General features: G+C 47.9%; 1 protein-coding gene across 2 annotated transcripts in view; it reads right to left on the reverse strand.

Moving 5' to 3' along the window:
* slc25a44a (solute carrier family 25 member 44a) overlaps nt 1-17,073 on the reverse strand; it is a 352,818-nt gene that overhangs the window by 303,910 nt on the left and 31,835 nt on the right. Inside the window, exon 4 of one of the 2 annotated variants that reach the window (XR_013495689.1) lies at nt 7,933-7,957. The exons of the other annotated variant lie outside the window; for it this stretch is intronic. The gene's annotated coding sequence lies outside the window, so the exon portion shown is untranslated. Of the gene's footprint in view, nt 1-7,932; nt 7,958-17,073 lie in introns of those variants that run through there. 2 annotated transcript variants of the gene reach the window in all.

Raw genomic sequence — 17,073 nt, forward strand, 5'->3', positions numbered from 1 at the left:
ACCTTGGTCAGCAGTCTATGTTTCGATGCTTGAATAAAAGGCTGCCGGCCTCGCATTGAGCGCTGCGCGTCTGAGGGGGTTGCCTGAGGTGATGGCGGAGCTGGTTGTGTCCGGGCCTGTCGACGTGGCTGAGGCCTGACTGAGCTTTATTGTTCGGGGCCTGTGTCACTGAGGCAACTCGGCCTTTTGTTCCCACTGGCAGGTGCCTGACAGCCAGCCCCTGATCGATGGCCAGCCCCGAACAATCGGGTCACCGAGACGCACTTTCTTCAGGGAGAAGGAGGATGATGGACGGAGCGGGGGCAGCCTGTGGCCCTATCTGCCAGCCGTCTCCTCCGTGACATATGGCATCTTGTGGGAAAACACACACACACTGGCTAGCACCGCTAGCGAGACATATGCAGCAAGAAGGTAGGGCAGATCAACGTTATCGGACAACATCTGTGATTGTAACTGACTCCTCCAATTAGAGTATGATAAATAAAGTTAAATATAAGGCTATTTAGTACAAGTGATTGTGTGGGCGAGTCACTGAAATCGTGCATTTTGGTGATTAACAAATGTATCTAAACCGCCAATTCCATTCACAGGATGCTCACCACTCAATGGTTTCACTATAATTTAGCTGTTAATCTGCAATTTTCCCCAAGTAAATGCAGCAAGGGGTTAACACCATCCAGGATACCATCTACAATAAGCGCACTCACACTCCCCGGGAATGAACAGATATAATGGACGGCACGGTGGCACAGTGGTTAGCACTGCTGCCTCAGAGCGCCAGGGACCTGGGTTCAATTCCCCGCTTAGATCGCTGTCTGCGTGGAGTTTGCACGTTCTTCCCGTGTCTGCGTGGGTTTCCTCCAGGAGCTCCGGTTTCCTCCCACAGTTCAAAGATGTGCGGGTCATAGAATCCCTACAATACAGAAGAAGGCCATTCGGCCCATTGAGTCTGCAGCGACCACAATCCCACCCAGGCCCTATCCCCGTAACCCCATGCATTTACCCTGCTAATTCCCTGACACTAAGGGGCAATTTAGCACGGCCAATCCACCTGACTCACACATCTTTGGATGGTGGGAGGAAACCGGAGCACCCGAAGGAAGCCCACGCAGACACGGGGAGAACGTGCAGACTCCGCACAGACAGTGACCCAAGCCGGGATTCGAACCCGGGACCCTGGTGCTGTGAGTCAGCAGTGCTAACCACTGTGCCACCGTGTGGTTGATTGGCCATGCTAAATTGCCCCTTAATGTCAGGGGGATTAGCAGGATAAATATGTGGGGTTACGGGGATAGGGTCTGGGTGGGGTTGTGGTCGGTGCAGACTCGATGGTTCAAATGGCCTCCTTCTGCACTGTAGGGATTTTATGATTCTGTGATAATGGCCTGTTCCACCTGGCACGGGAATCAGAGCAGGCGAGGGGCGGACCATGGAAAGGTCCATTGATCTCGGGTGGGATTTTACAGTTTCAGAATGAGTGAGGCTATCAAATCCCACCCGATATTTAAAACTGCACCCCCCCCTCACCTCCCCCCCCACACCCCCCCCCCCCCCACCCACCCCCCCGCCCCCATCCCCCCCGCCCCGCCCCCACCTTCAGCTCATTATTGAACATTTTGTAAAGATGTGTTTTAACATTCTGAAGTTGTTGCATTTACCTTATAGACATATTGATTCATAAACCTGTTATATTATATTATATTAAGGACGGTATTGTGGCACAGTGGTTAGCACTGCTGCCTCACAGCGCCAGGGACCCGGGTTCCATTCTGGCCTTGGGCGATTGTCTGTGTGGAGTCTGCACGTTCTCCCCATGTCTGCGTGGGTTTCCTCCGGCTGCTCTGGTTTCCTTCCACACTCCAAAGATTGGCCATCGGTTAGGTTGATTGGCCATGCTAAATTGACCCTGAGTGTCAAGGGGATTGGCAGGGTAAAAATGTGGGGTTACAGTGATAGGATCTGGGTGGGATTGTTGTTGGTGCAGGCTTGATGGGCCAAATGGCCTTCTTCTGCACTATAGGGATTCTATTCTATGGATTATCGATACATAACCCTTTGTTAAATTATCAATGCAGAACCCTCTGCTATATCATTGATACATAACCCTCTATAATATTATCAATACATAACCCTCAATAATATATATTCTTTTAAACCTATTGACACAGAATCCCGTGCTATGCCATCCTACGGTTGGAACATTCTTTAAAAAGGTACAATTATCCTGAAGAATAATATCTGAACGTTTTGTGCATTTATGTCTGAATATTGTGTGTAGTTTTGGTGTCCTTATCTGAGGAAGGATGTCCTTGCTTTGAGGGAGTACAGCAAAGGTTTTACCAGGCTGATTCCTGGGATGGCAGGTCTGTCATATGAGGAGAGACTAAGCTAGTTAGGATTACATCCACTGGAGTTTAGAAGAGTGAGAGAGGATCTCATAGAAACTTATAAAATTCTAACAGGATGAGACAGGGTAGATTCAGAAAGAATGTTCCCAATGGTGGGGGAGTCCAGAACAAGGGGTCATAGTTTGAGGATAAGGGGTAAACCTTTTAGGACTGAGGTGAGGAGAAATTTCTTCACCCAGAGAGTGGTGAATGTGTGGAAATCACTGCCACAGAAAGTAGTTGAGGCCAAAACAGTAGCACAGTGGTTAGCACTGCTGCTTCACAGCTCCAGGGACCTGGGTTCGATTCCCGGCTTGGGTCACTGTCCGTGTGGAGTTTGCACATTCTCCTCGTGTCTGCGTGGGTTTCCTCCGGGTGCTCCAATTTCCTCCCACAGTCCAAAGATGTGCGGGTTAGGTTGATTGGCCATACTAAAAAATTGCTCCTTAGTGTCCTGAGATGCGTAGGTTAGAGGGATTAGCGGGTAAATATGTAGGGATATGGGGGTAGGGCCTGGGTGGGATTGTGGTCGGTACAGACTCGATGGGCCAAAAGGCCTCTTTCTGCACTGTAGGGATTCTATGATCTTCTATGAAAACGTTGTGTGATTTCAAGAAGAAATTAGATATAGCTCTTGGGGCTAAAGGGATCAAGGGATATGGAGGGAAGGGGAAATCAGGATATTGAATTTAATGATCAGCCATGATCACAATGAATGGCAGAGCAGGTTTGAAGGGCTGAATGGCCTCCTCCTGCTTCTAGTTTCTATGTTGCTCTCTTAATGGTCTTAATCTGTTGATTACATCCTCAGGTAAAGTTACGGACAGGCTGAATTCTCACACACTAATACAGCAGACTTCGCAGCCGAGAAAATGGAATTCTTTGCGTAGACTGACATGAGTCACAACCTTTTCACATCTCGCCACACACCGTGGAGGGAATAGGGGTTTGTACACACGGTGCTCTGATTGTCAGTTACCCATGGGTGAGGAAATTAGCAGCACTCACGTTTCTATGGTTACTGTTTCAGAGATGCACTGGAAGCCCAGACAGAGTGGATTTAACTATTCACCCCCGCGTCTCCGCAATGTGGAAATTCGCCCAGGTATGACCTGTCCACAAGAAATAGGGCAAATCCAACCCAGCCAGTTTCCGCTTCATCAGTCTACTCTCGATCATCTGTCTACTCTCGATCATCAGTACAGTGATGGAAGGTGTCCCTGACTGCGTTGTCAAGTAGCACTTGCTGAGGTATTACCTGCTCAGTGAGGTCCAGTGTGCGTTCTGCCAGGGCCACTCAGCTCCAGACCTGGTTACAGCTTTGGTTCAAACATGGACAAAAGAGCTGACCTCCAGAGGTGAGAGTGACTGCTCTTGGCACTGTGGTGAACCATTGTTGGTTCCCACCAGGTAGTGCTGAGCCATGGTCTGGCCAGTACTATGAGTCTGTAGATATGTTACTGTTGGGGTTAGGGTTGGGCTGTTCTACCTGTTAATATAGTCCTATGGTACACCCTAGTTGGCTCCGCCTCCTGGGAGAGGTATAAAGGTCACTGCTCTGCCTGGTGACCCTTTAGTCTGGGATCGTATACTGTATATGGTAGCTCTGTTATTGTTGGCAATAAAAGCTGGTTAGGGTGCATTGGCCGTGCTAAATTCTACCTCAGTGTACCCGAGCAGGCGCCGGAGTGTGGCGACTAGGGGATTTTCACAGTAACTGTGAATGTAAGCCTACTTGTGACACTAATAAATAAACTTTAAACTTTAAAAACTTTAAAAGAGGGTAAAAGAGCATTAGGAGAGTGGTGGCCACACAGGGTTAAAGAGTGTGAATATTTTACAGATTTAAAGCTAAAAATCCAGTTGAAAATGAAAAAACAAATTAAATAAAATTGGGGTGGTGGACCAGGCGATGTGTTGTACCTGCGTGACGTGGGAACTAGTGGACCACATTGTGGTTCCCAGTGAGAATTAGTAACTGTTGGTTGCTCAAGAAACTGCAGCTCAGAGCTAATGAGCTGAAGTCTGAGCTTTGGACGCTGAGTCATATCAGGGAGGTGGAGAGGTACTTGGACAATGTGTTCCATGAGGCACTCCCTTGAATTCGGCCTGTGGTCAGGGACAGGAGGGTGGGACTGTGAGTGTGGCAGGTAGAGGGATCTGAGGGATAGCACTGCTCGATGTCTCAGCCCTTGTCCCTGTCCAACCAGATACATGATTCTTAGTCCTTGTGTGGATGAGACAGGGGAATGTAGGGAGGATAAGCAAACTGCCCGCAGCATGGTGGTTCAGGGAGCTGTTTAAGTGATGGGAGAATAGATGAATGTGGTCACATTTGGGGATAGTATAGTCAGGGAAATAGACACCCTTCTCCGCAGCCAGGATCGAGTCTCGAAGGCTGGGTTGCCTGCTCAATGCTAGGGTTTGGGACATCTGCTCTGGGCTGGAGAGGTAGGAGGTGATCCAGCAGTTGTGGCCCATGTAGATTCTAACGATATAGATAGACCGAGGAAGGAGGTTCTGTGTAAGCAGTTCGAGGGGTTAGATACTAAATTAAAGGACAGAACCGCCAAGGTGATAATCACTGGATTATTACTTTAGCCATGTGCAATTTGGCAAAGGATTTGTAAAGTTAGAGAGATGAATATGTGGCTGAGGGACTGGTGAGGGAGAAGCGGGTATCGGTTTGTGGGACATTGGCATCAGTATTGGGGAAAGTGGGAGCTGTACCATTGGGATGGCCGATATCTAAACCATTCTGGGCCCGGTGTTCTTGCGGACTAGAGAAGTTGAGGGAGTTAAAGAGTGGGGGGTGAGGATTCAGTTGCTTGGAAAATTAGGAAGTCAAAGTTAAAGGTAGGAATACAGGTTAGTGATCAGTCTGAGTGTCAACAGAAAGTTACAGGTAGGGGCAGATCATATGAACATTATATTACATAAGGGCTCGTGCAAGAGCTCTAACTAAGAGGGGGGAGGGTTCCAAGAATGGAAGGTTTATAAACTCAGGGGTATTTGAGGGAGCGGTGACACAGGATAGTGAGGGAGAACTTGACTGTCATATTGTGAGAGGCCAAGGCAGGAAACGTAAACCAAAATAAGCAACACAGAGCAAATTCAGAGTCGTTAACAACTGTAAAACAAGATTAAATGTTCTTTATCTGAATGCACAAAACATTTGCAACTAGATAGGTGAGTTGACAGCACACATTACAACGTAGGAGTATGATGTGTTGGCTATTACAGAAACATGGTTGCAGGGTGACCAGGACTGGGTTGCTCAAGAACTCAGTTCAAAGGTACCTGGATTGGCACCTGAAGTGCTGCAACCTGCAAGGGTATGGGCCAGGTGCTGAAAGATGGGGCTAGAATGGACAGCTAGTATCAGCTGGCGCAGGCACAATGGGCTGAATGGCCTCCGTCTGTGCCATAGCTTTCCTGTGCGGTTCTATATTGTGGGTTTGGGACAGTAACGAACCCTCCTTTGTCTTTTCATAGGAACACAGTTTCGGCATGGTGGCACAGTGGTTAGCACCGCTGCCTCATGGTGCCAGGGGCCGGGTTCGATTCCCGGCTTGGGTCTGTGCGGAGTTTGCGCGTCCTCCCCGTGTCTGCGTGGGTTTCCTCCAGGTGCTCTGGTTTCCTCCCACAGTCCGAAAGACGTGCTGGTTAGGGTGCATTGGCCGTGCTAAATTCTCCCTCAGTGTTACCCGAACAGGGGCCGGAGTGTGGCGACTAGGGGATTTTCACAGTAACTTCATTGCAGTGTTAATGTAAGCCTCACTTGCGACTAATAAATAAATAAACTTTTTTTTTAAGCTGATGTTGAATAGGACTTAATCTAATTGGATTTTATCAACATTAGTGTCGCTCCCACAGTGTTAGAACTTGCTGGAAGCAGCAGAGTCATTATTCTTACTCTTCCGCGCCTTGTGAATGATTTGTGGATTCCGCTCTGCATCTTTTGCCCTCAGGAAGATAGTTTGACCCCGCAGAGTGCTGGCTGCAGCTCCAGATTCCTCTACTTTTGACCCCAATAAACGACAAGTGAACAAGCTGCCCCTGAGTGGGTTCGAACAATCGGCTTAAGGAGATTGTCTGATATTAGTGCAATGGTCTGTTAATTTAATGATGAACTCATCCATGGTTACAGTGATTTAATAAACACTTTTGAATGAACAATGCGGATCTGTCAGCCAGCTTTCCCGAGAGGGGAAGGTTTCACACAAGTTAACGGGGCCCAGTTGGGCTGAGGAAGGAAAATCCTTTCACAGACAGCGATGGAAATGTGGCGCCCTCTCTCCCAGAATCCTGTCCGCGTACAACTGAAGCTGTGAACACTGGGAAAAGTGATCTGGGGCAAGGGCAGGTAAATGGAGTTATGTTAACTTTCAGCCAGGATCATAGAATAGAATCATCGAATCCCTCCAGTGCAGAAGGAGGCCATTCAGCCCATTGAGTCTGCACCAACCACAATCCCACCCAGGCGCTATCCCCGTAACCCTACGCATTCACCTTGCTAATCCCCCTGACACTAAGGGGCAATTTAGCATGGCCAATCCATCTAACCTACACATCTTCAGACACTAAGGAGCAATTTAGCATGGCCAATCCATCTAACCTACACATCTTGAGACACTGAGGGGCAATTTAGCATGGCCAATCCACCTAACCTGCACATCTTGGGACACTAAGGGGCGATTTAGCATGGCCAATCCACCCAACCTGCACATCTTGGGACACTGAGGGGCAATTTAGCATGGCCAATCCATCTAACCTACACATCTTGAGACACTAAGGAGCAATTTAGCATGGCCAATCCACCTAACCTGTACGTCTTGGGACACTAAGGGGCGATTTAGCATGGCCAATCCATCTAACCTGCACATCTTGGGACACTGAGGGGCAATTTAGCATGGCCAATCCACCTAACCTGCACATCTTTGGAGTGACCTGGCCCAGTTTTGGAATTGTACCTTTAAATATTTTCCATTGTTTATTTACTGCCTTCCTTTTAGTCTGTTCACCCAATCAACTCTAGCCAGTTCCCCCCTCATACCTGTTTAATTGACTTTGTTTAAGATTATTAAAACCATAGAATCCCTACAGTGCAGAAGAAGGCCATTCGGCCCATTTCGTCTGCGCTGACTCTCTGAAAGAGCATCTTACCCAGGCCCAACCCCCCCACCCAATTTAGCAAATCCACTAACCTGCATCTAGCCTGCGCATTCTCCCCGTGTCTGCGTGGGTTTCCTCCGGGTGCTCCAGTTTCCTCCCACAGTCCAAAAGACATGCTGGTTAGGGTGCATTGGCCATGCTAAATTCTCCCTCAGTGTACCCAAACAGGCACTGGAATGTGGCGACTAGGGGATTTTCACAGTAACTTCATTGCAGTGTTAATGCAAGCCTACTAGTGACGGTAGTAAATAAAAGAAAAATCTTTGGACTGTGGAAGGAAACCGGAGCACCCGGAGGAAACCCACGCAGACACGGGGAGAGCGTGCAGACTCCACACAGACAGTGACCCGAGGCCGGAATTGAACCCGGCTCCCTGGCGCTGTGAGGCAGCGGCGCTAACCATTGTGCCCGTGCTTCCTTTGAGACGGCGACGAATAATTCCCCAGAATATGGAGCGTCTGAGTAAACCGTTCTCCCTCAGCTGAGTCAGGTTGCGAGGGGTATCCACATGCTGGCGATGTGTGTGCAGCGGTGGGGCCGATGGCTATATTGTTCCATCCTCTCAGCTCCTGGAAGCAGCGTTGTGAAAGAGACTTCACCCTGCCAGAGAAAAGATGTAATATTCTCTGAACAAGCCATTCATAGAAAGTTGATTTGAAATTGCCATTTATTTATTTTTTTCCCCTGCAAATGGTCAGCACCTTCCATAACCCCCGGCTGAACTTTATGCTTGAGTTATCATTGGTTTGAATCATTGAGGGAATTGACAGAACAAAGTAACAGACGCACAAATTCCAAAGAGCTAAACTGTGTGAAAAGGAGACACGACAGGGTCTCATCATCTAACCATGCAGAACCCTTTTAATTTCATTGTCCTGTGTTTGAGCCTTTTGAACTCCCTCATTAACTTTACTGGTAAGGGTTCGCGACGTATGGGTCTGTCAGCACCACTCTCATCATCTGCCCTATCGACACGGCTCTGTGATAAAATTGGGTCACAGTTCGTCTGAAGGCAGGAAAACAATCTCACTTGTCCCTGCAGACGCATTCATGGAAGAAGAATTGCAGCATTTTGCACTCGGCTACAGTCTGCCCAGGGTCCAGGAAGTCCCAAAGTGCTTATGGGCAGCCAATGGCGTACTTTGCAAGTGTGTACCCACTGTTGCACTGCAGGAGACGCGGTTGCGAATTGGCGCACAGCAAGCTCCCACAAGCAGCGATGAGATCATCTGTTCCAGCGATGTCGCTTGGGAGATACAGTAAGAAGTCTCACAGCACCAGGTTAAAGTCCAACAGGTTTACAAAGAACAAAGAAAACTACAGCACAGGAACAGTCCCTTCGGCCCTCCTAGCCCGCATCGACCATGCTGCCCACCTTAGCTAAACTCCGACCCTTCCGGGCTTTCGGAGCACTCCGAGCTTTCGGAGCTCTCCGAGCTTTCGGAGAGCTGCTCCTTCATTGGGTGAGTGGAGAGGCACCTCTTTAACCTGTGATTATCCCTCTCTCCACTCGCACTGTCTGTACCTGTAAAGACTTGGTTACCTGCAAAGACTCACATTCCAACCATTGTCTTGCATTTGTGTCTTTGCCTATACATGCCGTGTTTGTGAAACCTACCTCCCCACTTACCTAATGAAAGAGCAGCGCTCCGAAAGCTCGTGATTCCAAATAAACCTGTTGGACTTTAACCTGGTGTTGTGAGGCTTCTTACTGTGCCCACCCCAGTCCAACGCCGGCATCTCCACATCGTGGCTTGGGAGATAGGTATTGACCAGGGTGACAGGGATAACTCTGAGATAAAAGCTAATTATTGCAGATGTTGGAATCTGAAACAAAAACAGAAAATGCTGGAAAATCTCAGCAGGTCTGAGAGCTTTAGAGAGATCTGGGAGTACAGGTCCACAGATCCTTAAAAGTGGCAGCACAGGGGGAAAAGGTGGTGAAGAAAGCATATGGCACGCTTGCCTTCATCGGACAGGGCATCGAGTTTAAAAGTAGGCAAATTATGCTATATAAAACGCTGGTTAGGCCACATTTGGAATACTGTGTCCAAGTCTGGGTGCCACACTACCAGAAGGATAGCGGTACGGTAGCGCAGTGGTTAGCACTGCTGCTTCACAGCTCCAGGGTCCAGGGTTCGATTCCCGGCTCGGGTCACTGTCTGTGTGGAGTTTGCACATTCTCCTCGTGTCTGCGTGGGTTTCCTCCGGGTGCTCCGGTTTCCTCCCACAGTCCAAAGATGTGTGGGTTAGGTTGATTGGCCAGGTTAAAAATTGCCCCTAAGATGCGTAGGTTAGAGGGATTAGCGGGTAAATATGTGGGGGTAGGTCCTGGGTGAGGTTGTGGTCGGTGCAGACTCGATGGGCCGAATGGCCTCCTTCTGCACTGTAGGGTTTCTATGATTGGTTTCTTTCTTTCTATTTCTAAGGATGTGGAGGCTTTGGAGGGAGTGCAGAGAAGGTTTACCAGGATGATGCTTGGTACTAGCTATGAGGAGAGATTGAATAAACTGGGATTGTTCTCCCTGGAAAGACGGAGGCTGAGGGGGAGACCTGATAGAAGTTCCTAAAGTTATGAGGGGCATAGATAAGGAGAACAGTTGGAAGCTTATTCCCAGGGCAGAAATGATAATCACAAGGGGGCACAAGTTCAAGATAAGGGGGGAAGGTTCAGTGGAGATGTGCGGGGAAAGTGATTTTACACAGAGGGTGGTGGGGGCCTGGAATGCGCTGCCAAGTGAGGTGGTTGAGGCAGATACATTAGCGACATTTAAGGCTTATCTGGATAGACACATGAACAGGCGGGGAATAGAGGGACATAGGTGGAGAGCAGAGAGAATCAGCAGAGATTTATATTATGAGGGCGGAGAGAGATTTTCCAGCATTTTCTGTTTTTGTGTCGGGGATAACTCCCTCGCTCTCCTTTGAACTGATGCCAACTTATCCTTGGCCCCCAACTGAAAGGGTAGAAAGAGCCTTCACTTAGCATCTCATCCAGAAAACAGCACTGCCAACAGTGCAGCACTCTCTCAGTACTGAACTGATTTGATTTGATTTATTGCTGTCATACGTATTAGTATACAGTGAAAAGTATTGTTTCTTGCGCACTATACAAAACATACAGTTAATAGAGAAGGAAACGAGAGAATGCAGAATGTAGCGTTGCAGTTATAGCTAGGATGTAGAGAAAGATCAACTTAATATGGGGGCAGCACGGTAGCACAGTGGTTAGCGCTGCTGCTTCACAGCTCCAGGGACCTGGGTTCGAATCCCGGCTCGGGTCGCTGTCTGTGTGGAGTTTGCACATTCTCGCTGTGTCTGCGTGGGTTTCCTCCGGATGCTCCGGTTTCCTCCCACAGTCCAAAGATGTGCGGGCTAGGTTGATTGGCCATTCTAAATTGCCCCTCAGTGTCCCGGGATGCATAGGTTAGAGGGGTTAGTGGATAAATATGTAGGGAGATGTGGATAGGGCCTGGGTGGGATTGTGGTTGGTGCAGACTTGATGGGCCGAATGGCCTCTTTCTGCACTGTAGGATTCTATGATTCTAATATAAGGTAGATAAAGGCAAAATACTATGGATGCTGGAATCGGAAACAAAAACAGAAAACATTGGAAAACCTCAGCGGGTCTGACAACATCTGTGAAGAGAGAATAGAAAGAAGTCTCACAACACCAGGTTAAAGTCCAACAGGTTTATTTGGTAGCACAAACCACTAGCTTTCGGAGCGCTGCTCCTTTATCAGGTGAGTGCAGTGGCAGCGCTCCGAAAGCTAGTGGTTTGTGCTACCAAATAAACCTGTTGGACTTTACCCTGGTGTTGTGAGACTTCTTACTGTGCTTACCCCAGTCCAACGCCAGCATCTCCACATCAGAGAGAATAGAGCCAACGTTTCGAGTCTGGACGACCCTTCGTCAGAGCTGCCAAAGGGTCATCCAGACTCGAAACGTTGGCTCTATTCTCTCTCCACAGATGCTGTCAGACCTGCTGAGATTTTCCAGCATTTTCTGTTTCTGTTATGTTAACATAAGGTAGGTCCATTCAAAAGTCTGACAGCAGCAGGGAAGAAGCTGTTCTTGAGTCAGTTGGTACGTGAGCTCAGACTTTTGTATCTTTTTTCCGACGGAAGAAGTTGGAAGAGAGAATGTCCGGGGTGCGTGGGGTCCTTAATTATGCTGGCTGCTTTGCTGAGGCAGCGGGAAGAGTAGACAGAGTCAATGGATGGGAGGCTGGTTTGTGTGATGGATTGGGCTACATTCATGCACTGTAGTTTCTTGCAGTCATGGACAGAGCAGGAGCCGTACCAAGCTGTGTTACATCCACTGCAGCAACTGGCGAGTCAACTGACATTAAGCACTCAGGTATCCGGAGGGGAACCTCAAACACACAACCTCCTGACTCAGAGGTAAGAGCGGTAGTCACTGAACCCCAGCTCACAGTTCCATTGCTCCTGTTAGTTATGCACATACAGTATCCTGGGCTTTATTAATAAGGGCATAAAGTACAAGAGAAAGACACTCACGAGACCCTAGTTAGACCTCAGCTGGAATATTGTGCACAGTTCTGGGCCACACTATAGGAAGGATGTGAACTCATTGGAGAGAGTGCAGAAGGGTGGCACGGCGGCGCAGTGGTCAGCACTGCTGCCTCGCAGTGCCAGGGACCCACATTCGATTCCCAGCTTGGGTCACTGTCTGTGCGGAGTCTGCACGTTCTCCCCGTGTCTGCGTGGGTTTTCTCCAGGTGCTCCAGTTTCCTCCCACAGTCCAAAAGACGTGCTGGTTAGGTGGATTGGCCGTGCTAAATTCTCCCTCAGTGTACCCAAAGAGGTGCCGGAGTGTGACGACTAGGGGATTTTCACAGTAACTTCATTGCAGTGTTAATGTAAGCCTCCCTGCGATACTAATTTAAAAAATGGCTTGCAAGAATGGTTCCAGGGATGAGAAACTTCAGTTATGAGGATAGATTGGAGAGGTTGGGACTGTTCCCCTTGGAGTGAAGAGGCTAAGAGGAGATTTGATAGAGATGTTCAAAATCATGAGGGGCTGGACAGAGTGGATCAGGAGTGGATCGTAAAAGGATCGACAACGAGAGGGGCACAGATTTAAAGTAAAAGAAGCAATGTGATGTGAGAGAAAACGTTTTCACCCAGCGAGCGGTTGGGCTCTGGAACGCACTGCCTGGAAGTGTGGGGGAGGCAGGTTCAATCGCAGCATTCAAGAGGGCATTAGATGATTATTTGAACAGAAACAATGTGCAGGGGCATGGGGGGGAAAAGGCAAGAGAATAGCACTAATTATTGATACAAAAAGAGAAAAATGCTGGAAAATCTCAGCGGGTCTGACAGCGTCTGTGGAGAGAGAATAGAGCCAATGTTTCGAGTCTGGATGACTGTTAGTCAGAGCTCTGATGAAGGGTCATCCAGACTTGAAACGTTGGCCCTATTCTCTCTCCACAGACGCTGTCAGACCCGCTGAGACTTTCCAGCATTTTTCTGTTTCCGTTTCAGATTCCAGCATCCGCAGCATTTTGCCTTTAACTAAGTCACAAGGCTCATTTAGAGAGCTGCTGCAGATGCGATGGGCCGAATGGCCTCCGGGCTGCACCGTAACAACTCTGAGATTCCGCGATCACATAGCATCCGAAGATAAGGCAGAGCCGGACCGGAAGTGGGGAGTGAAATTGAAGATGGAATGGCGGGGCATCCTCCTGAGAGGCTACACGGTTTGCGAAACAGTATCTTCAGCGTCCTGTCGGACCGATCTCTTAGCCCTGCGATCCTGGCCTTTGGGCGAATTTGTTTTGTTTTGTATGGCTGGCTATTTTATCAACTCCACATCTGAGTTGTGCAATAATGAAATCTGTCCACTCGCTGACTCTGGTCACAGGAATGCGTCAGTGCGGTACCAATGAATCAGGGTAACTATGGAAACAGTGAGTGGATTTGCGTGGACAGTGTACACTTCAGGCAGTTCCCATTGATGGATGGAATGATTTGTGCTTTGAATGAGCCCTATGTTCAGTTAGAAATACATGGCAATTTGAGGTATAATGCAATATTTTAACCACTACTATCCCCACAGTAGGTTCACTCAAGCATGTTACACCAATAATATTAGAACATCAAACGTATAGATTTAGACTGTAACAAAAATATTAGAAAACTTTAATATATATATTTTTAAACAGTTTTGATTTATTGTCACATGTACACAGTGAAAAGTTATTGTTTCTTGTGAGCTATATAAAGCATACCGTACATAGAGAAGGAAAGGAGAGAGTGCAGAATGTAGTGTTACAGTCATAGCTAGGGTGTAGAGAAAGATCAACTTAATGCGAGTTAGGTCCATTCAAAAGTCTGACAGCAGCAGGGAAGAAGCTGTTCTTGAGTCGGTTGGTACGTGACCTCAGACTTTTGTATCTTTTTCCCGACAGAAGAAGGTGGAAGAGAGAATGTCCGGGGTGCGTGGGGTCCTTGATTATACTGGCTGTTTTTCCGAGGCAGCGGGAAATGTAGATGGAGTCAATGGATGGGAGGCTGGTTTACATGATGGAGTGAGCTACTTTCATAACCCTTCTTGCGGTCTTGGACAGAGCAGGAGCCATGCCAAGCTGTGATACAACCAGAAAGGATGCTTTCTATGGTGCATCTGTAAAAGCTGGTGAGGGTCGTAGTGGACATCTGAATTTCCTTAGCCTCCTGAGAACGTAGAGGTGTTGGTGGGGCTTTCTTAACCATAGTGTCGGCGAGAGAGGACCAGAACAGGTTGTTGGTGATCTGGACACCTAAAAACTTGAAGCTCTTGACCATTTCCACTTCATCACCATTGATGTAGGCAGGGGCATGTCCTCCACTACACTTCCCAAAGTCGATGACAATCTCCTTCGTTTTACTGACATTGAGGGAGAGATTATTGTCATTGCACCAATTCACCAGATTGTTCATTTTATTATATTCTACATTCCTGTTCTGCATTTGAACATTTTGTGGATTCATATCCTACTGAGGAACTATTATGTAATAATCTAGTGTGAACCCCCAGTGCAGTACTGACGAAGGGCTATACTGTTGGAGGCGTTATCTTTCAGATGATATGTTAAATTTCTGCCTGGCACGATTTCGAAGAAGAGCGTCGTTCAACGAATGCGGGTGTCGCTGGCTAGGCTGGCATTTGTTACCCATCCCTCATTGCCCTTGAACTGAATCATTTGCTAGGCCATTTCAGAGGGTGGTTCAACAGTATTGCTGTGAGTCTGGAGTGAAACGTAGGCCAGACCAGGTAAGGATGGCAGATTTCCTTCCCTAAAGGACATTAGTGAACCAAATGGGTTTTTCCAACAATCGACAATGATTCTTAATTCCAGATATTTTTTATTGAATTCAAATGTCACCATCTGCGGGATTTGAACCCCGCTCCTCAGAACATTACCCTGGGTCTCTGGATTATTAGTCTAGAGGCAATACTGCTAGGCCACCGCCTCCCTAAATGGCCTGTGTCCTGGCCAACATCATCCCTCAATCTACATTGCAAAACACTGGGGAGGTGGGGAGACTCCACTCACTGGGTACATCCGAGGCTGAGATTAATAAACCTTTTGGCTTCCAGGGAATGAAGGAAGACGGGGATCAGACTGAAAAGTGGGAGTTCTGACGATCAGCCGTGATTGTATTGAAGAGGAGCAATCTCGAGGGAGCAGAATGGCCTAACCCCTGCTCCTATATATTGTGTTCTTAAAACGTTATCGGGACATTCATGGGAGCTTGCTGTGCAGAAATTGGCTACTGCATTGATACATTGCAATGGCGACCATACTTCAAAAGTACGTCATTGACTGGAAAACTCACTGGGACATCCTGGGGTTGGGAAAGGTGCTGGTTAATGGAAGTTCTCTCATTGGCTGATTGGAAATTGAACTAAGCAGAAACTCTGGTGAATGCATGGCCACTTGGAAGCACCAAAGTTCCTCTTCAATTTGTTTCATAATCCGAATCTCTCATCTCAGATCCTCGCTTTCAGGTACCCCAATCAGTCAATGCTGCGATTGGACTTTTGTCTAATCTGTCTTTCTTTTAACCTATCCAGTTGAACATTTCAGAGTTTAGTTCTGACTGAAAGGGTTCTCCATCCAATGCGTTGGCAAATCTACCAAACTATCTCTGAGCTTCATGATAGCTTTTTTAATTCATTTATGGGACATGGGTGTCACTGGCTAGTCAACATTTATTGCCCATCCCTAATTGCCCTTCAGAAGGTGGTTGTGAGCTACCTTCTTGAATCACCGCAGTTCATGTGGTGTAGGTACACCCACAGTACCGTTAGGGAGGGAATTCCAGGATTTTGACCCAGCGACAGTGCAGGAACAGCCGATATATTTCCAAGTTGAGATCGTGAGTGACTTGGATGGGAACTTCCAGGTGTTCCTAGGTATCTGCTGCCCCTGTCCTTCTAGATGGTAGTGGTGTGAGTTTGGAAGGTGCTGTCAAAGGAGCCTGGGTGAATTCCTGCGGTGCATCTTGTAGATATTACACACTGCTGCTACTGAGCGTCAGTGGTGGAGGGAGTGAATGTTTGTAGATGTGGTGCCAATCAAGTGGGCTGCTTTGTCCTGGATGGTGTCGAGCTTCTTGAGTGTTATTGGAGCCGCACCCATCCAGGCAAGTGTGGAGTATTCCATCACACTCCTGACTTGTGCCTTGTAGATGGTGGAGAGGCTTTGGGGAGTCAGGAGGTGAGTTACTCGCCGCAGTATTCCCAGCCTCTGACCTGCTCTTGTAGACACACTATTTATGGGCTGGGTCCAGTTCAGTTTCTGGTCAATGATAACCCCCGGGATGTTGATAGGACTTCCAGGATGCCCATTTGGAGATTTTGGTTTTATGTTGCAGGCTATTTTATTATCGTAACTTTTGAGTGTTTCGGTAATGAGACCAATCTGTCTGTTTTCTGAGACAGTGGTATATGCATCGGGCACAATTTCAAACTTTGCGGATGACACAAAACTTGGGAGTGTTGTGAAGTGTGGGCGGCAGATAGGCAGGTTGATGAATGGGTGGACAAGCAGCAGATGAAATTCAATGCTGAGAATTACAAAGTGATTCAGTTTGGTAGGAAGAATGCAGGAGATCGAGAGTCAAGGGAGTGTGTGTGTAATCAATGAAAATGGCAGGACAGGATGGGAAAGCAGTTAATAAAGAGCTTTTGGATTGGGACAGGTGTTATATCACTCAGTCATTTACAGCACAGAAGGAGGCCATTTGGCCCATCAAGTTCTTCCTGGTGCCTATACAGCAATCCAGACAGTCCCACTCCCCTTACACATGGAGCACTCGGTGCAGTTTTAGTCTACATATTTAAGAAAGGATCATAGAAAAATCATAGAATCTCTACAGAAGGAGGCCATTCAGCCCGTCAAGCCTGCACCGACCACAATCCCACCCAGACCCTATCCCCGCAACCCCAAATATTTACCCTGCTAATCCCCCTGACACTAAGGGGCAATTTAGCATGGCC

This window comes from Mustelus asterias, chromosome 29, assembly GCF_964213995.1.
Source record: "Mustelus asterias chromosome 29, sMusAst1.hap1.1, whole genome shotgun sequence".
Taxonomy (NCBI): domain Eukaryota; kingdom Metazoa; phylum Chordata; class Chondrichthyes; order Carcharhiniformes; family Triakidae; genus Mustelus; species Mustelus asterias.